We start from the raw sequence: 22350 nt of genomic DNA, 5'->3' as shown, positions 1-22350 counted from the left end.
TGTAATGGATATTAAGGATTATATGGAGGAGATAGCACGACAACTAGGAGATCAGCAATGCTATGAGCCCATTGAGTACAACCCCATTAAAAATCTACAGACTACTATCAATGGCCGATTGACAGAATGGAAGAACGAATGCCTGTTAACTGACAATGAATTCAGATACCTTTTCGTCTACCAGGCACGCTTCCCCTGCATATATATCCTTCCCAAGGTCCACAAGGGTGGGAAGTTCCCCCCAGGCCGACCAATCATCTCGGGGGTGGGATCCCCGACAGAACGAATGTCTGAATTTGTTGACATCACACTACAAAAACATGTAGTCAATCTTCCCTCCTACCTTAAAGACAGCAAGGATATTCTTGTCAAACTGAATGGCTTTACATGGTCCGATGACCTTATGTTTGTTACATTGGATGTGGTAGGACTATATACCTGTATACAAAGGGAATTGGGACTATTGGCGGTCCGCCATTACCTTGATAAGGAAGGGGCTGACCATTATTCATACAACCTCATGATCATGGAAATGATCGAGCTCATCCTTACGAATAATTTTTTCAAACATGATGAAAGGTGGTACCACCAACTCCAAAGTACAGCCATGGGTACCAGGTTTGCTCCCTCTTATGCGGGCCTCTTCATGGGGTGGTATGAGAGGGAGCACGCATGGAGCAGGAATGCCTCCCCCTGGACTAATTACATCGTTTTCTGGGGGAGGTACATAGATGATATTGTGTGTCTATGGTCAGGCTCGGAAATCCAGCTCAAGGAGTATTTAACATACCTCAATAATAACTCCTTTAATGTACAATTAACAATGTCATATAGCAAAGAAAATATTGATTTTCTAGACATCCATTTCTACACCAGAGAGGGCACAATACATAGCACCATGTTCAGAAAAAAGACCGCATGCAACAGTATTTTACATGCTTCAAGTGCGCATGCTAGCTCCGTCATCTCCAACATACCATATGGGGAGATGGTAAGAACTAGACGGCTATGCAGTGAGGAACAAGGATTTAGGGAGAACATCAATGACATCAAACAGCGCTTCAAACATAGGGGATACCATCCCAATGTATTGGACAGAGCTGAACGCAGAGTCCCAAAACTTCCCAGATCTCAGACTCTCCTACAAACTGATAGAGGGGTCACCAGGAACTCTGGCAAAAGTCACAAAACAGGGGAAAGAATCAGCTTTTTCACAAACTATACTGCACACAGTGACAAAATTTTCAAAGCCTTTAGAAAGCATTGGCACTTACTGGTAGATATTCCCAGACTGCGCACCATCATTAGTGACAAACCCTCTTTGGTGTATAGAAGAGGACGTACATTAAGAAGGTCTCTATGTCCAAGTTATGTGACCACACAGAAGACAAACAACACCTGGTTACCCAAACCCCCGGTGGTTTTTTTTACATGTACCTCCTGCAATGTATGCATTCTGGGACGTAACAAATGCAAAGAATTCAGTTTCAACACCGGTAAGACACATCACATCAGGCACTTCATCAATTGCAATACCAAATACGTCATATACATACTGGAGTGCCCATGCGGAAAGGTCTATGTGGGGAGCACAGCACGATGTTTGAAAACCCGTATTCAAGAACATCGACGAGCCCTTATCAACAACGACACACGATATCCCATGACAGAACATTACAATAGGGCACACCCGAGTGACAGGTCCTTTCTTTTCTTTGGTATAGACCACATTCCTATGAATAAACGGGGAGGTAATAGAGACCTCACATTGAGACAGACAGAATCCAAATGGATATGCAGATTGCGGTCGGTCACCATGGGGCACAATTCGGACCATGAATTTCATTATTTCCTCACTTGAGCTCACCCTCGTGGATTGAGATAGTCTGGTACTGCATGCGCCTAATTTCTTAGAACTATGAGAAGTCCATAGATTTTTGTACATGTGCACGCCACACCAACTTGCTACCACCTGTCATTAGTACTAATCCTTAACATTTCTGTAACACAGTAGGACTACACATACGTGTCCCATTAAATCCCTTGGGTACTTCCCACCCACCATTGTGCTCCTCTAATCATCTATCATGTTCTCTTTCTTATATTCTTCGTATAAATCGTTTCTAGATTGGCTACGTCCCTCACCCCTTATATTTCTTGTTATCTATGGTCTACCTCTGGATTATTTAGTCTGCTCATTTCACAGAGACTCTCATCCTCAAGTGATCGTATGCACTTGGCTCACTCCTCTGGCATGTTTCTAATTTAAGAAAATGTCTTTGGGAGGTGACAGGTTAATATGACCTAATGTACTCTGATCATCTGGCCTTCTCACCGTGAACCAAGATCTCCTTCATGACGGAAATCCATTAGTTGCTGATCAACAATGCGTCATTTACCTATGGACGCATCTCTACATTTACTGATCTATTATATCTATGATACTCAGCCACAGCCCTCCTCTTTTGAGAGGACTCCCACTCGGCTCTTAACCTTAGATCAACCGTTGGGAATGCATAGGTACGCTTCGATGTCTTAATTGGCACATTCAGCACTGCAGACATTGTATTATCTACACGTGCCTATATTTGCATGCGACACTTAACGCCCTTGCTCCACTCATATAAAGACTCGCACCTGGTTCATAACTATTTACTAATTAGGCATTACTATACATGCACTACTGGCATTCCTTACTGCGCATTTGTATTTTGCATTTTCTACATTGTTCTTACTCTGATAATATCGGCGGTTCACAGACACGCCCTTTTCACCCACATCACGTCGCGCTGTTTTATATAACCCATTGGTTTTTTTTTTTACAAACGAGCGCTCTCTAAGATCTTGATATTGCATTATTGCTTTTTCAAATCTGGCACGCCTTAGAATCTCTGAGGCAGCGCCTGATCAACACACATTGGCTAATTTCTTGATATACCCCGTGACAGCTCCTGACATGCCGTAATGTTTTTGACGTTTTATATCCAAACATGCAACACTTGTATCTGTAACTGGGCATTCTACCTGCGTTTTCAACATTGTGTTCACCCCGATAACACTGGCGGTTCCCCTGATACACCCCTTTCATACGTACCGCGTCGCGCAGCTTTTTATAACCTATGGGCGTGTTCCTTTACAAACGGGCGCTTTCTTAGATTTTAACATTGCATTATTGTCTTTCAAATCTGGCGCGCTTTAAACTTCTGACGCAGCGCCTGATCCACACACATTGGCTAACCCCTGACACACCCTCTGACAGCTCCTGACATGACTTGACGCGTCTGACGTTTTTATCCAAACCTTCACGTAAGCCCTTTCGATACACAACCGGGTTTCCTTGGAAACCGCCCAAGCAGGATTATCATTGGCTGCCCATTACACGCCCAGTGTCAATTTTGTGAAACGCGATGACGTGCGTAGATTTTGTACACGCATGCCCGTTGTTAAAACCCGGCGTCTGCCCCGGTCATAATACGGGACACTCGTAGGGGAGAACACGGACTACCGTCACGTCACAGGTATGTGGTGAACCTTGTTGTTAACTTTATGTTGCTGTTGGCGTATGGCATGGGTCTTCCTTTATGGAATTTTTTGGCAATTATTTGTCCCTTCGATTCTGTGGCATGGGGCCACTTTTTTAAAGCCTTTTCTGTGACTCGCCTTCTGGGCGCACTTGTCCCTCTGACTGTGTGGCAGCTGGCCACTTTTTCAAAGTCTTTTATTTAACTTGAACTTTGTGCGTACTCACATGCATTGCTTTGTTTTGCGAAAACCTTTGTTTCTGCGCAAGCCGCTTGGATTACTCAGGTGCCTGATTGGTTTTTATTTCCCATGTTAGACCAATCCAAGTAGTGAACTAACATCTGTGGTTTACTATGCGATGGGGCCTAACGTATGGTAGTCTGATTTCACGCGTGGAGGCACGATTCTGCCCACGTCTGTGTCTACCAAGCAGACACACTTGTTGCCCAGACAGGGGTCCCCGCACATCACATGTGGGCCGAATTTATACTTGTGTTTTTCTGTTTTTCCTTTGACGAACCAATGCCAGCTATATAGGCATTTTTGATTTGCGCGATTTTGGTCTTTTTGCGTTTGATTATAGATTTGAAACTCATAACCATATCCTACATGTAGCGTTTTGAAGTTCATAGACGTATTTTATACTCTTTTAGTCAGATACACTAGAATGGGACTTCAGGATTTTGGATTTATATTAAGTTTGGAATCATTCTTAAATGTTAACAAGCGACAATTATTTATTTATCCACTCTGTTTTAACAGATACGTGTACAGTGCCCTTATCAAGGTGGTACTGGATGATTGAACAGGATTGTTTACTCAACATAAAATACAACGGTTTCGCAACCTGCCGAGAGACGGCTTCTGGTCTACATGAACCCCGGTTTATTATTGGATTGCACTCGCATTTCCGCTTATGGTACGTGTCTTTATCAGTCTGCTTCCTGCTTCCGTTTACCTATTCTACTTGCTCTATATTTTTTATTATTTTCACACACAATAGTTCAGGGTAAACTTGGGACCTTCCAAGTGTGCAATAACGTAGATACACACATGTCCCCTCCCCCTCCCCCAGCCTTTTCTCCCCTATTCATGACAAAATCCTCTATACCAGATGGGGCGAGATGGGGTAGAAAGACACAAACTATTGATATGGGAATGATGTTTCAGATGGGGACACCTTTGATTAAATTATCCATTTTAGCAAATCGAAAGTATACTCGCTTTAGAATTACGGCGGCACACTTGTGCTTCTTCTGTTATTAATGTAAAACATTTTTTCACTCGTAAGGTTATATGTCATTTTTCACAGTACTGTTTTGTGTGGCATTGTCAACATATCAACAGCACAATGCATATTCATGATCTGTCCTGTGCATTTTCTCTTAGTATGTGTTAAAAAAAATTTAAATGGTGTCTTTTATATGTATTTTTTAAATGTTATGTATGGTGCGTCCACTTATGTTATGTTTCTCTGCATTTTTCCAGCCCTGACGAAGTTCATTCTGAACGAAACGCGTTGGCTGAGGCTTTGTTTCAACAACTGAACTAAAATAAAGACTTTTTTGTATACCAACTACTGACCACTTGGTGTAATATACTTACAAACATTTTGGTGGTGCACCACCCCAAACCCCTTTTGACGTCTGGTACAGTTCCGTTTGATATGAAGAAACTGACCAAACGGAAGGTTATCTCGTAAGTTACGTGGATGATGACTTGTGTATTTAAGCAATGTATTCCTTGCAGTAGGTTTTGTGAATAAGCTAATAGATAATCTACCGCCATCATTCCATATTCGTAAATCTAGGAAATTGATTGCCTGTTCATCATAGTCCATGGTGAATTTTAAATGATCGTTCTGTTGGTTAAGCCAAACATGGAAATCGTGTAATCTAGTAACAGATCCCTCCCATATCAAAAATACATCATCGATGTATCTGAGATACTTTTTTATCTCATTCTCGGAGGGGTTATTGTTGTAAATCACCTCTTCCTCAAAAGCGGCCACATACAGGTTCGCTATATCAGGAGCAAAAATTGCTCCCATGACGACTCCCTTTACTTGGGCATAGAAGTCACCATTGAAAAGAAAGTAATTCTGTTCAAGTGCGATACTTGCACATTTATTAATAAAATCTGATGGTACCTGGTGAGGATGCAATCTTTGTTCTAATGTGGCGTTGATCACATCTAGGGCCTCTCTTTGGGGTATGCTTGTATACAAGCTTTCTATATCCATCGTAACCAGGAAATTTTGTTGTTTATTAAATGGTTGTCCCTCTACCGCCACAATCACGTGTGTGCTATCTCTAGTGTAAGATTTAGTTAACACTACGAATGGTTTGATAAAAAAGTCTACATATTCAGCCAATGGTTGTAAAATGGATTGACAACCTGCCACAATAGGTCTTCCTGGTTTTTTTTATCATCTTTATGTATTTTCGGTAGCGTATAGAACGCAGGTATGGAAAAATCATTTTTATTCAAATAGTCAAACTCGTTTGGACTCAACCATAAGTTATCTCGTCCATTCATTGTCAGGTCAAGGATCTCTTTTCTAATCCTATCAGTAGGATCTCTTACCAATTTGACATAATGAGTGGTATTATTCAGTTGTCTTGGGGCCTCAGAGTCATAATCAATCTTGTCCTGTATAATGATACTTCCACCCTTGTCAGCAGGTTTGATAATAATATCATCCCTGCTGGCAAGGGTTTTCAATGTAAGATGCTCATCTTTTGTGAAATTATATTTCACATAATGTCTGATTTTAAACATTTGTTCAATTTCCATCAGTACCACATTTTCAAAAGTGACCAATTCTTTAGGGATCAGGTTCGTGGGTGGATAAAAGGTCGAAGGGCATCGTAGACCTGTAACATTGTTATGTGTTGAAAAAGGAATTTTGCTAAACATGTACTTGAGGCGAATCATCCTGAAGAACCTGTACAGTTCGATCTTTGTTTCAAACATATCATTTCTGTTAGTGGGAACATATGACAAACCATGACTAAGTAACTTAATCTCTTTAGTACATAATTCATGTCTTGATAGATTAAAAATGGGGACTACCTCCAAATTCTGATGGTTGTGATTGGTCATTGTAGGAGGACTGCCACTCGAGATTGACTCTACCATTCGTAGTATGTGTTCCTGGTCTGTCGGAATCCCGGAGTGTATTGATTCCTGAACCACCCTCTCCTGGTGTTGCGAGTTCTGCCTCTTTGTGGGTGTGAACCACTTCCTAAAAAAGTTGATGAAGTGGACTGATTCTGTCCTCTACCGTATCTGTAATTGGGGGTACCTCCACGGCTATTATTTTCTTCAGAACTGGAGGAAGCCGTATCTGAGAAGGTGGTATGCTTAGGTACCCAGTTTGATTGATTTGGGTTTTATTGGAAAAAATATTTTTTCAAGAAAGGATAAGTACGTTCTCTGGAATAGTTTTTTATGTCTTTTTGTGACTTTTCTGTTTTTTTCAGTATGTTATTTCTCTGAAAATCAGCAATAATGGTCTCTAGTTCTTTCAAAAATTCTCGAGCGTCTGTTACTGAAGTGTTCTCTAGAATTTGTTTTTCTAGATCTGCTATTTCTGCTTTCAGCTTATCTATATGTTTTAAAGCCGTTTCTATGCTAAGGACCATCCAGCTTTATGAGCATTTATTTGAGACGAAGCTAAACCCTACTTTAAAGTCCTCATCATCTACAAAAATCACTGGAATATTGCGTACCTGTAACCCCAACGGGATTATGTTAATATTCAAACAGTCTGTAAGGAATTTCGCATGCAATTCAGTTCTTATAAGTTTCTTATACAATCTTTCTAGATTATTACGTAGTGAGGTCTGTTGGATATTCTGACTGGTGCCACCGCTTGAAGGACCAAGCAGTGATGGCCCACCCGCTATCTTTGCTATATATTCATCTGTGTATGTGAGGGTTTCTTGTTCTGACATTAGGAAGCTTTACTTACAGTTAATCTAAATACAGTCTATGGATTCTACAAAAAATCTACAAAAAATCAACAAAAAATCATAAATTTTTTAAAACAACCTTGAGTGTGGCGACAATACATATAATCAAAAAACCAACCACTTTTTCACAAAAGGGCCCTTGCAGACGAATCTGCGCTTACAAATGCATACAACAATAGGGCACCCCACTTCACCCCAAGGGATTGGGTATAGTATGTCAAAACAATAGTAAACCTTGAGGATTCATTCAATCTTATATTAATTAATTAAATAGTCACCGTAGTGAGCTTCATTTAAAAAAACTCAGAAAAGAAAAAAAAAATTACAAAAAGATCACAATTCATCTTTTATATTGATTTTATATCTGAAAATAATATTTTTGTTTGTTTCTGTAAATTTCATTAATTTGATACAAAAAAGTAAAGGAACATACAATTTTCATTTAAACACTGGCAACACAAAACTACTGTCTCGCTCCAAAACACATAAGCAGCAGTTAATGACACTTTTTCACAGATATGTACCATCCACAGTTGGTCATATATCAAAAACACTTGGTATTAAACAATTGTAATTTCCGCAAACATCAAATGAAAATCATTTGCATTAAAGAAGTGTCACAGCGTCGACGTTTCGGTCTCCTATCTGAAAGCTCAATCACCGAGACCATCCTCAGGACCAAAGTTGCACCAAGTATCTATCATAAAAATATATACATACATTTAATAACAACAATTTCTAACACATACCAACATCCGAGTTCATACATTTGTATTGTCTATACACTGAAGGAAGACAGGTGTATCCCATTCTAACCACCCGATATAGTGTATCAGTGCCCAGTCCCCAACACCTATATAGCCACCAACAAAGTATAACCACTTCAAAAACAATAATATTCCAAAAATCGTGCAACGTGTCAGTCCAAAGTACCCGACACCAATCACACCACCAAAAAACTTGTGTATCTGTCACATGGAGCAAGGTGGATTATTGTTCCTGAGCTTGTTTTGAGTGCACATTGGTAGTTGGTCCTCCTATTTTTGACCTGCTACTTGTCAGGATTGTGCATGTGCATGCTTGTGGTACACTATGACACCATGTTCACTTGATGAGTGGTGTGGTGTGTATGTCTGTGTTAGCTTATTTGTCCCCTTGACTCCAGTTAGTGTTAATGATTGGCTTTTGATAATGCAATTCTTTTTTGTGTTGGGGTATGGTGTCTGTGCATTGGTCCAGAGTGACAATGGTGTGTACTCCTGTTCTGTCTAGGGTCAAATTGCCTTTCCACTGTTTGTTTTGTGAGACTTCTCTGGATTTTGTGTGTGAGCTTTGTGTTTGGCTATTGTTTTTGTGTCAGCAGTGGTTCAGGCATCCCTGAGTGTGAGTCTGATATTTGTGGATGCACCACAGGGAGTGTGATTGGTTGTCAGTGACCTCACAGGACATCATTTGCACCATTATGTGTGTTTCTCACAGGTGATGAGTGTTGCAGGTGTGAGGTGGGTAGAGGAGGGGTATTTGTGAAGGTCCTACTTGTGTTTGACTGTAAGGGAGTGTGACAATGATCCATGTGTGTTGTGCTGATGACATACACATGTCAAGCAAGTTGACACAGATGTGTGGCTGGTCACTGTATGACTTCAGACACTCCTATCATTCCTTTGCCTATGCAGGGCTTGCCTTGATGTCTTCCTGAGTTGTTGCACATAGGTCACTTTGCTTTAATTTCACTCACTGTGCCACCCATGTCTGATTTGGCGGCCTAAGGGTGGTGTGATATGTTCCTTCTCTTGCATGTGATGTACTGATGCTATGTGGCTTGCTCCATGGTTTTCCAGCACTGTTTACTTCACTTTTGGCTGGCCCATTTCTTGTCCACCATTGCTGCTGAGATATGGTATGAGTATGTGGCTGCGTGTCAGTGTTGGGTGTATGTGAGTTACTTGACAGGCAGTGTGAACAGTTCAGTGGATGTCCATATGCAGTGTGGGTCTTCATTTTGTAATCATACTCAGTTTCCTTCACATGAGTGGAAGGTTGGTGTGAGGAGGAGGGTTGTCCAGCCCCTGAGCTTCCGTGCAGGGTGTTCCTCTTCAACCCCACCTTCCCAGTCAATCTCCCTTTGATGTGTGAGATGCGAGGTCTGGCTACACCAGGCAGATTAATTGTGCGGGGGGCACAGGAAGAGCACACAGCATGTTCCCAAATGGTTGTGGGTAGTGTGGTGTTGGAAGGGTGAAGGTGGAGCCCTGTGAATATGGCCGGACTGCCCATGCCTGGCCCAGGCCCTGCCTACTACATTGTGTGCAGGTTTTCCCACATCTTCACCACTGCGGTGACGTGACCAGGAGATTGCAGTGATTTCGCTGTTGTTTAGTGACTCGGATGCGGAGGGGTGTATTTCTGACAGGTAGGACATGTGTGGGTACACTTGGGGATATGTTCCTGTCCCCACCAGAGTGTCTGATGTGTACAGGAACCATATGTCAGCACAGGAGTTGTGTGTTGTGGTTGTGTGTGGAGTTGTGTATTTGCGTACCTGCGGCGTTGTCCGCGAAGGTGCACTATTTGCTGGTAGTGGATGAGGTACAGCAGCAGAAAGGCTTGTAGAGCTGGATCCATTGCACATTTACTTTTGACCAAGATGTAATTTTCTATCTAGTTGTTTTGCGCATAATATACTCTCCCTAATGACATGACAGTTGACCTTTGCAGTATAGTAATACATGTGAATGCACCTTTAATAGTATACGTGTACCAAATTATATATCTTATTGCTGTACATTCATTTACATAGGCATAACATGCATGAATTTATTTTGAATATGTGGAAATATATTTACTCTAATAAGCTGTGTATTTTCACCTGCTAAATGATTAACTGTGCATATTTGGTTATTTTATATGTTATTTAAACACCACCTGTATCACCCTAATGAAACTTCAAATTGCCAAGGAGACAGGACAGAAGAAAACATGGAAGAGAACCAAGTGAATGAGCAAACATGAGATATCAAATTCATGTTGGTTGCTTGTCCGAGCATACACGAATGCTGTCCAAAACTTGCATCAGAGCACCATGGTGAAACCTGAGGAGGTTGGAAATGAGGTGACCAAGCAAAAGAGACTGGAAGAAGAGAGCAAAAGATACAAGAAAGCAGGTAACTGTGAATATTGATAAAGAGAAAGAGAAAGATCTAAAGGTGTGTGATAGTAACTTTTCTCAGTAGACATTGTAGTAGGATCTTTTTTTGAAAAAGGCAGAAATGTCTAGCATACAGATGAGAGTGAAAGAGTCCAGCAGATAGCATGTTTGCAGGATCTGGGCCTGCAAAGAAAAAAGGAAAATAGAAGTTTTCATTTCACCTTACCACCTGTTAAACTGCTTCCATATTCCCTCAAACCAGATGCCAAACTCTCAATTACCTCTGACACTTAGTTATGGCTGTGCAACGCAAATACCAATTCTCCCATGTAGCACAGGCCTGAATTGGTAAAATACCTCTGGCTACAAACCCTAACAATCCTAAACACTGCAAACATGCACATACTCGAAAGCAGTACATGAACCACAAATACACTGCTGATGATACAACTCAAACCAAAAAGCAGACTTTGATCCATTATGTAATGTTTGAGATCAGGCTATGAAGGTACCTGAGCTACGACAGAATTAAGAATCCATACTAATGGCAATGCAGTGCTACACAAATCTCAAGAACATAACTTAAGATGACATTAGAAAAACTGAGCAAAGCTCAAAGTTGTGTTACTATGTTGAGCTAATTCCTAAGAATGGCCTAGTTATCATTTTGGTTCAGGAGTTGGAACAATAAAAACATCAGTATCATCTACAGCATAAGCCAAAGATGGAGCTCGTCCAATTAAACTCATACTACACTCCTAATGTAAAGATATTGGCCAGTGCTAATTTGTGGTCTTGAAGTGGCCGAAGAACATGACATGGCAGACGTACACAGTGCACTTATCATCGCATGATTTTCTAATTGTGGTGGTGTGGTATCGATTTACAGACCGTGCCAACAATTCAATTTTTTTGGGGGGGTCTGCATTAAAGCACTTTTGAAAACGGATACCCTGTGTGCTTTCCTGATTCGACGATAGAAAAGTACGCCGAGAGTTACTTGAAAATATATATATATATATATATTATCTACTAGCGGTCGCCAGTAGATAGTTATAGTTAGGACCGAGTTTCCATAGGAAATCTCAAAATTCTGTTTTGAATAACTTTGACACCGATTGATGAATCCTCGCGAAATTTTCAGAACTAATGGGGCGCTCCGCTCCACTCCTACCATGAAAGTCTCGGGGTGATTCATCAAGCGGGGGCCTAGAAAAAGGGGGGGTCCCAAAACGCGTTTTCCCCATGGATTTTTCCGTAGGGACTTTAGTCGCAGCTACAGCCCGAACGGCTGAACAGAATTACGTGAAATTTGGCAGAGAGGTAGCCATAAGGTCCATGAAGTGCCTTTTGCAGGTTTGGTGTAAATCTGCTCAGTATTTCCAGAGAAAATAGCATTTAAATCAATATATATATCTGTACGCGCGCAGCGTGCGCGCTGGGTGCGCGCACCTTGCCGTGCGCGAGCGCAATTCTGATTGGTTGTTAGATCTTAGTAAACATTCGAATCGGTCGAAACCAGGAAGTGTCGGCCGCCATTTTGTCTCTCGCACTCTGAGGGGGTGAAAAACAAATGTGGAGAACGTGAAAAGGGGGCAGGGTGGACAGTTCCTGACCTCCTAGCCGTGGTCAGGGGGTCGCAGAAGAACCCCCAAGGGCAACATTTTTTTTTAAAAAAATTTAAAAAATCTCTGAGTGCGCGCACCACCCAAACGGAAAAAATTCTGCGAAGTTCGCGCAGCGTGCGCGCACTCCGCGATTTTTAAAAAAAAAAAAATGTATTTGGCCCTTGGGGGTGAAGCGCTCCGTGCGCGCACGGCACGAAGTGCGTAAAGTGTGCGTGAGGTGGCGAAGCGCACCGCGTGCCCACTGTGCACGCACTGTGCGCGAAGCGATCCGTGCGCGCACTGCACGAACTGCGTAAAGTGGGCGCGCGCACGGTGCGCTGAGGCGCACCGTGCGCGCGCCGTGAAAAAGTTTTGTTTAAAAAAATATATTAAAAAATACATAACTTAGCATTTAAAAAAACGTACAAATTCACTGAAAAAACCATAGGTTTCACACACGTTATAGTTAGGTATTAGCATTTAAAAAACCTTGCAAATTCACTTAAAAAACCATAGGTTTCACACATGTTATAGTTAGCTGGGCATTTCCCTCGTAAAAAAACAATGAAATTCCCCCGTTATAGTTAGTGCAGGCAACTATAACTCACGCGACCGCAATCCGCTGCTGATGACGTCAGATATTACGTCACTGATGACATATGTGTCTTTCTGAAAGAAAAAAAAATGTAATATATGTATAGCTAAAGATGAATGGAAGAAGACATGGGTAAATAAGTGTCTAAATACAGTGATGTAATATCTGACGTCATCAGCAGCGGATTGCGGTCGCGTGCGTTATAGTTGCCTGCACTAACTATAACGGGGGAATTTCATTGTTTTTTTACGAGGGAAATGCCCAGCTAACTACAACATGTGTGAAACCTATGGTTTTTTAAGTGCATTTGCAAGGTTTTTTAAATGCTAATTCCTAACTATAACGTGTGTGAAACCTATGGTTTTTTCAGTGAATATATATATATATATATATATATATATATATATATATATGTATTGCCTACCGGTGGTCGAAAGTAGGTAGTTATAGTTAGGACTTAGTTAACATAGGAAAATCGCAACATTCTATTCCCAATAACTTTGGTGCCGATTGATGAATCTTCGCAAAATTTTCAAAACTCGTGGGGCGCTCGAGTCCGCTCCTATCTTGAAAGTTTCGGGGTGATTCGGCAAGCGAGCGCTGAGAAAAAAGGGGGGTCCCAAAACGTGTTTTCCCCCATGCAATTTTCCGTAGGAACCTTTAGTCGCAGCTATAGCCTGAACTGCTGAACGGAATTACACCAAATTAGGCAAAAAGGTAGCCCTTGGTTCAGAGTCATGCCTTTCAGTTAAATGGTGTATATCCGTTCAGTAGTTTTAAAAATATTAATGGAAAAAGAAATATATATCTGTGCGGAGCCTAACCACACATCTCATCGTGAGATCTGATTGGCTGTCAGCACTTCATTCAAGAACTGTTGGCAGCCATCTTGGGACCAATATACATGATGGCACCTCAATAAAAAGCATTGCAGTTAATAGAAGGTTTTAAGACTTTAGTTACATTATAAATTATTTGTTGATGGTACCATACCCATTTTAGGAATTGTGGTGTGTTCTAAGGTGACTTTACGATGTGAAAAAGCCTTCTGCTGGGATATCATGAATCATGTTTGAGAGAAAACTATTTTCTCATGCTTTTCCCACAGAGGTTTGGAAGGTTATCTATAAGCTAAACTGAGAGCCTTTTTTCTGTAAATTCAAATTATCTTTCACAGTCATGTGAGAATGAAGTCTGACATTCTCAGTAAAACATGTACATCCAACAAGGGCAGAGACTGTCAGTTGATTCCTTTGTGTTCTACTGCAGCTTCCCAGAGTGTTCTAAAGACCAACTAGAGCGCTAACAGTCCTACTTATGACAAACGTATTGCACATCTGAAGCCATCTTGATTGGAATAAAGTGATAACGATTAAAACATTTAATTTAAAAAGGAACAAAATGAGGGGGTTCATTTTGCCATAGAAAGTATGATTAGTGCTGCAAAAAGAAAAATTAGGGCACATTGTGAGTGACTTCTCAAATCCTCTTCTATTTCATTAAAATCTTTTGACATGCAGACTGAAACATGCACTTTTAATACCAGCAGCAGACTTCTGTGGTGAGCAGTAGCTTTACTACAGTGATCTAATGAGCAACTAGAGTGCTAACATTCAGAATGTATGGCAAATGTGTGACATATCTGAATACCTTCTTGATGGAATCAAAGTAAAAAACTGAAAGCATTTCCTACTGAGGAGACTGCAGTAAATGAGGAAATTAGGAAACTTCATAGCAAATAAATCTCCCAAGATGGCCACCAGAGACAAAAGAGCCCAAATGTAGCACAAATATCACCCAGATTTAGCCCACATGTAGCCCAATGACAGAAGTGTGCAAAACACTTTTTATTTTTTGTGTTTTTGCAGTTTTATATAGTGCAGACTTGTCAGGTATTGGAGTGCTTTACATGAGCATTGGTTACATCACACAAGAACAAATTCATTTTGGTTGTAGACATGGGGAGATTAAGTGATTTGACCAGAATCACAGAATGTTGAGATGAAGCAGAAACTCCAACCTGGTTCCCCAGTTGCAAAGTCTGCAGCTCTGGAAGTAACACCACATCCTCTCCCCTAAGTGCAACATTTAATCAAGTGGTCAACTGGATAAAAAACATAAAGATAACAAACAATTTAAAAGTGCTTTGTCGCTATTTGAAAACTCAGAAAATATGTCCTCATTTTAGTTTTTTAGAGCACTAACCATAATTTTGATGTAAATAAGACCTTCTCATATATGTAATTTCTAAAGGAAATGCTCTAGGTATTACAGTTTTGATTACATCAAGATGACGTCACGCGTTCCACACTTTTGTAATAAATATAGAATGTTAGCAATCTAGTTGTTCATTAGGATACTGTTGAGAGGCAGAGGCCAGGGGCACGGACTCTGAAAATTGAAGGCTGGTAGGAGGGTGCAGAGGCAACAATTTGACCACACTGGGCAGGCAGGAAGGGCAGTGGCAGCACAACAGACTATGGAAGGCAGTGGAAAGGGGGGCAGGGGCAACAAACCAACAATACAGGACTGGCAAGAGAGGATGTGGCAATATAATAGAACATAGTGGGCAGAAGGAAGAGGCAGTGGTAGTACAACCATACATGCCAACAGACCCGATTCAGCCAGGAAACATCCAATGTTTTTAAGCTCAAATGGGCTTTATTTGATCTGTCTCCTGTCTATATGTCCTCTTTTTCAATGTAAGTCAAAGGGGAAAATCAATACCCCAGTTTTGTTTCAAAATCTCCCTCTTACCAAGTTCAAAATGTTAGCAAGTATGGTACATTGGATCGTGGAAGGCAGGAGGAATTGGGGTAGGGACATGGACTCGAATAACAGAGGACAAGAGGGACATGGAGAGATGCACCAAACTGACCCTACAGGGCAGGCATCAGGGTTTGCAGCAGCACAATATACCACACAGGGCATGCGGAACGGGAGTGCAGCACAACAATCCATTGAAAGCAATAGGGAGGGGACATGACCATGCACATGGACAACAGAGAACAGAGGGGAAAGAGGCAATGGTAGCTAGCTGACCATAATGGACAGACAGGAGAGAAAGCTGCAGCATAACAGACCATAAAGGGCAGGAGGGACGGATCAGGGGCATTACAATGGAACAGACAAGCCAGGAGGGAGGGAATAGGGGTCTGCACATGGAAACAGAGGGCTGGGGGCAAGGGGGCAGGGCAGGAGCAGCAAGATGACCATGGAGGTCAGACAGGACGGGCACTAGAAGCAAGACACACCATGGAGAGCAACAGTGAGACTATGATGGCATACACACAGACCATGGAGGGAAGGTGGGAGGGGGTCAGGGGCAGCTAGCTAACCACACAGGGAAGGTGGGAGGGGCCGTGGGAACACAGAAGACCATGTATGGCAAGCGGGAGGGTTAGGGGCAGCACAATGGCTATGATGGGCAAGAAGGAGGGTGCAGGGGCATGCACAAAGGACCATGGAGGATAGAATGGAGGGTCAGGACCTGGGCACAGACAAGAGAGTTCAGGGGAAGGGGCCTCACATCATACCACCCGGAGCAGGCAGGAGGAGCAGTTGCAGCACAACAGACCAGGGAGGGCAGAAGGGTGTGGCAGTAAAATGGACCATGGAGGACAGGAGGAAGGGGATAGGGGCATGGAATGTGGACAGGCAGGGTGGAGGTGGCAGGGACAGGTTACAGTCATCTGACAATGCTAGGCAGGTGGGAGGGGAGTGGCAGCTCAACAGAACACTCAGAGTAGATAGGAGTGGCAGGTCCATGGAACATGGTGGGCAAAAAAGGATGGAGCAGGGGCATGCACAAAGACATCGGAGGGCAGGGGGAAGGAGAATAGGGACAGCAAGCTAAGCACAGAGGCTAAGCAGGAGGTCAATGATGGGGCATAGAATTGGGCAATGGAGGGTAGGAGGAGTGGACTGGTACATCATGCTCAATGGAGGGCAGTGGCAGCACATCAGACCATGCATGGCAGGAGGGAGGAGGCTAGTCAATGGATTCAGACAACAGAGGATAGGGAGGAGGTGGATGGGGCAGCAAGCTAACTGTTCAGAGAAGGCGGGAAGGCCAGTGGCAGAACAATGGCCACACAGGGCTGTAATAAGGGAGCAGGGACATGGACTTGGACAATGGATGGCTAGGAGTAGGGAAGAACAGTCTTTTAAATCCTCAGTTAGTACCTATACAGTCTAGGAATCCTTCTGTCTGTCCCATGCACTTCTCCATTCAACCATCCAGCACTATCTATGTATCCTATCACTCTGTCAATACCTAAGCACTAATAAATTTAGTATGCACTCTGTTTTCAGCACTAAAATTACTCCAGTTATTAGTCAAATACTTAAGGAATGGCCTAGCCACTAACACAAGTGCAGGTACAATATTTTGTACACTATGCATGCAGACCTCTAACCAGCTACATACTATTGATACGCTCTTCTAAATACCCAGTTAGTACCTATGCAGTCTAGGAATCCATCTGTCTGTCCCAATGCACTTCTCCATTCACCCATCCAGCACTATCCACATATCCTATCACTTCACCAATACCTAAGCACTTATAAATTCAGCACGCACTTTCTTTGCAACACTGAAATTACTCCAGTTATTAGTCGTATACTTAAGGAAAGGCATAGTCAAAAACACAAGTGCAGGTACAATATTTTGTAGACTATGCATGCACACCTCTAACCAGTTACAAACTATTGATACGCTCTTCTAAATACCCAGTTAGTACCTATGCAGTGTAGGAATCCTCCTGTCTGTCCCATGCATTTCTCCAATCACCCATCCAGCACTATCTACTTATCCTATTACTCCACCAATACCTAAGCACTTATAAATTCACTGTACACCCTGTTTGTAATATATATTCACTCAAAAAAACATAGGTTTCAGGGGCGTTATAGTTAGCTGGACATTTCTCTCGTACAAAACCCTAGAAATTCCCCTGTTATAGTTAGTTCAGCTAACTATAACTCGCGCCCCCGCAATGCACTGCTGATGACGTCACATATTACATCACTCATGACATGTTCAGTGACATCACTGAAGACATCACTGATGACATCTCAAATGACATTACTGATGACATCACTGATGACGTCATCCATGTGATAAATTAGTGCATCTACTCACACCCTAATATAACCTTTGACACACCAACTCAAAATTTCAGACGGCTATTTTGAAAACCATAGATACTCCAATACCAATAACTACATACCCACTCATTGACTCTTAGGTCTACATACACCTCCACTCACTCACCTGTACAGTCACTCATACTTACAGTCACTCCGTACAAGACTATCATATGCATTTATACACCTATATAGACACTCACACACTGCCAATCATCCATTGAGGTACTGACACACCTAGGCAGTTGTGCAAATAATTAAACACAGTCCAATTTACTCACCTATACAGTTAAACACACTCATGTTCACTTACTCATAAAAATACTAACAAATTCTGACACTCTTATACAATTACTAATACAAGCACACACTCATCCATTCAGGCACTCCCTCAATCACACACTCTCACATATAGATAGTTATATACTCTTACACAAATATACACTGCGTTTCACATATGTAGTTACTGACACATGTACAACTGAGATATACATTTATTCACTAACACACTCATACTTACACTCACCCAACCATACAGTCCATCACAGTTGCACTCTTAAAACCATGCACCATAGAATCACCCACTCACACATCTATGCAGTCACACACACCCTACACCCACACACACACACGCATGCACCCATACAGATACTCAGACAACCAATCAATAACCCATATAGACACTCATATAGCTATTCACAAAACCATGCAGCCACTTATACACCAACACACAGACACATACAGACATTCACACAGTTTAGTGACTAGTCTGCAGTAAGATACATTTAATGACTCACTTATAGAGTCAGTTACACACCTAGAAAATCACCCATTCACACACTTATCCACCCACTCATACTTCCATAGGCCTTTCACTATAAATATATAAAACATATTTAAACTTTTAAGAAAAACACATTCACTGGATGATGTCATCAGTGATGTCATCAGTGATGTCACTGACCATGTCATGAGTGATGTAATATGTGACGTCATCAGCAGTGCATTGCGGGGGCGTGAGTTATAGTTAGCTGAACTAACTATAACAGGGGAATTTCTAGGGTTTTGTACGAGGGAAATGTCCAGCTAACTATAACGCCCCTGAAACCTATGGTTTTTTTTGTGAATTTCTAAGGTTTTTTAAATGCCAATTCCTAACAATAACGCCCCTGAAACCTTTGGTTTTTTTCAGTGAATTTCAAAGGTTTTCTAAATGCCAATTCCTAGCTATAACGTGCATGAAACCTATGGTTTTTTTCAGTGAATTTCAAAGGATTTTTAAATGCTAATTCCTATCTATAACTTATCTCTGAAGATATCATGTTTAATGATTTTGATTGGATTTCTATATTTTTCAAATTCAGTGTGTCAATTTCATTAATTATCTTTTTTTTTAAATACTTTTTTATCACCATTTTTTCAATTAATTCTTTTAAAAATTAAAAAATATTATTTGAACTTAATGAGTTTTTCAAACATATTTTTTTATATTTTTCAAAATATTTTTTTAACTATATGTGCAAAACTGTATTTTATCTATTTTTTCAATGTTTTTGGATCCACGCACCCTATGCGCACCGTTCTCGATCCCTACGCGATAGCATCCGCACATGGTATGCGTCGGGTACGTGAGCATTCGCAATGCGACCGGTACGTGACTCCCAGCCTATACGCGACACGTTCGATGTACGTAACGTGACGTTTACGCACTTCCGCGATGCGTCATCTGCGTCTATGACGCGGTAGGTGAGCGGATCCCGTGAAGTATTCAACATTTAAAAAAACATATGTATGAATTTCATGTGAATATTAATTGAAGACAAACTCTAAACTAGTCTTAAAACTAAAATATTGTTACAACTAATCCTATAATTTTTTTTTATTCAATTTCGCGGATGCGCGCTGGGTGCGTGCTGCGTAAGCGCAGGGTGCGCGGATCTCATGTGACCTGCAAAAAAAGTGATTTGATTGGTTCATTACACTTCCTCTTCTAACTACTGAAAGACCCCACCCATTTCAATCATTCTTCTTTGACCTTCTTTAGAGTACCATCTCTTTGGAGAGAAGAAGATTTTTTAGACTAAGTTTACACTTAACTTTTTTCAACCAAAAATGGCTTCAGGGCAGCAGGCATCACCTGCATCACCTCATACTTCTGAGGATGAATTTTTGCCGGAGGCACCACCCAAAAAACATTTTTCTTCAGTGGTGTGGAAATGTTTTACTTTTCCCGAGGGGCAGAATAAGACCAATGCCACCTTGGTCACGTGCAAGATTTGCAAAAGAGTCCTGTCGCTAGGGGATCCTAACAAGAAATACTCTTGCGGCACGGCAAGTATGATGAAGCACATGAGGACCCTTCATCCGAACAATCTTGCACAAGAAGAGTGCCGACGGATGAGAAACGCTCCTGCTCCTGCACCATCCACCTCATCGCAGCCGAGCACATCAAGAGTGCATCCATCAGCCCAAACCTTGGACATCCGTCCTCAATTTCAATTTTTAAAAGTGCTCTGCACTAAGTGCAATAAGACTTTGTGCTATGGTGAGCAGTCGATCGATCTGATCTGCCGCCAGCAAGAAAGTCACATTTGCTAGTTTTTTGTTTTTTTTTATTGTTCCCTGAAGTTCATTGTTTGGTTTCTCCTGTTTTGTTTTTCGTTTTTTGTTTTTTGCAGAAAAACCAAAAATAATTAAAAATTGTTCAGAAACCCCCAAAAAAATTATAAAAGAAGAAAGAAGAAAAAAAAAAGTTCTTGTAAGAGCTAACTTTCCTGGTTTAAAAAAAGATCTAAATTTCTTTGTTAGTGTTAGTTTAGATGAATGTATGTGTAGTACGTAATTGACTGAATGAATGCATTAGTAGCGTTTGGTGAATGTATAAGTGCAGAAGTATGAGGAAGTATTGCAGCATCACACAGTAACCTCTTTAACTGCAGTGTGCTGTAGTACTTCCGAAGCACAGGGATGCAACATATGTACATAAATATGTTGCAAATCTATGCTTCTCTTTGCATGGCTGCTTAAACTGCAGCCATGTGGTATCACAGGCACCCTTGCACCATAGTGCAAGGATAGCTGTGTCATGTGCTGTTTGTTTTTCTACAGGAAGACACACCTTCCTGCACAAAAACAATGAGAAAATGCATTTTTCTCCTTCAATGTATGCTGAACATTTCAGCATGCATTGAAGATTTGTGGAGAAATTAAAACAATTCTCCTTGTTGTGCTTTCCTACACCAATTTTAGAATGGTGCAGCATTCACACACATATCGAGATTTATGATTCCTGATAAATCTAGACATGTGTCTTGTTCTATGAGTATTAAGTGCAATCATGCACAACAACACTTATAGAACACCCTTTCAACACAAAGTGATGTGCATGATGAGGTTATATTTACATGGAGTATAAAAAGTGCACAGAGTGCCTTTTCCTCTCTTTGTAAATATGAAAGAGTATCTTGCACAATAACAATGTTACAAAAAATGACATATTTCCGTTTTTAAATTTCCTTGCGAATGATAGAAGGTAAGCACAGAGTTTTGTCTGCAAAGATGTTCAAAGAAGAATGATTGAAATGATTGCAGTCCTTCAATAGCTAAAATGGGAAATATTATGAACCCCTCAAATCTCTTTTTTTGCAGGTCACATGATATCTGATTATGGTCAGATTTCAAAACTACATAAACAGAGTGTTTTTAGAAACGTGTTTCAACTTTGCAGCTTCTTGCAGACCTCTTCATTCTGCATATTGAGACTTAGTTAAACTTACCTTCACAGTAATAGGAATAAAAAATGGTATACATTTTTTTCTGTTTTACATTCAAATATAAATTCATATAAATTGCTTATTTTAAAATTTGGATCTGTGAAAGAAAAGGAAAATAAAATTATAACATGTAATAATACATTTTTTACAACACAGCATAATTTCCACAAAGTAATTTTTTTGCCTATTTTGCTGTTCTCAGAATATATTAAATTTCACTAAAAATAGTGATTTCAATCGTACTCATCACTTAACAGCGGGCACAAAAAACACAATCTCAAAGATTGTTGAAAAACCCAACATGCCATTCTCAAAAAAAAAACAAGATACAAATCACAGATATATAAAATGCACACAGCTAACAATTTTTTTAACTTTAACTTACAAAAACTGTAAATGATGTTGCTTTAAAATATTCACCAAATCTAAAGATGACTTTTTGGATGATGCACCATGCCCACAACGTTTTCCTTCAGTGATGTGGAAATTTTCTACTTTTCTCGAGGGGCAAACAAAGACCAATGCCACCTTTCTCATGCACAAGATTTTCAAAAGAGTTCTGTTACGAGGGGATCCTAAC

At 40.9% G+C, this 22350-nt stretch overlaps 1 long non-coding RNA gene across 1 annotated transcript in view; it reads right to left on the bottom strand.

The window, feature by feature from the left end:
* Nucleotides 1-8123: 8123 nt before the first annotated feature.
* The window catches only part of LOC146798438 (uncharacterized), a 58788-nt gene continuing 44561 nt past the window's right edge, over nt 8124-22350 (bottom strand). Inside the window, exon 3 of the long non-coding RNA XR_014969161.1 lies at nt 8124-8196. This is a non-coding gene — a long non-coding RNA (uncharacterized LOC146798438). The remainder of the gene's footprint in view (nt 8197-22350) is intronic.

This window comes from Triturus cristatus, chromosome 9 (genome assembly GCF_964204655.1).
Source record: "Triturus cristatus chromosome 9, aTriCri1.1, whole genome shotgun sequence".
NCBI classification, from domain to species: Eukaryota; Metazoa; Chordata; class Amphibia; order Caudata; family Salamandridae; genus Triturus; species Triturus cristatus.
The sequence above is the reverse complement of the archived record's forward strand: the minus strand, read 5'-3'. Positions and strand labels throughout refer to the sequence as shown.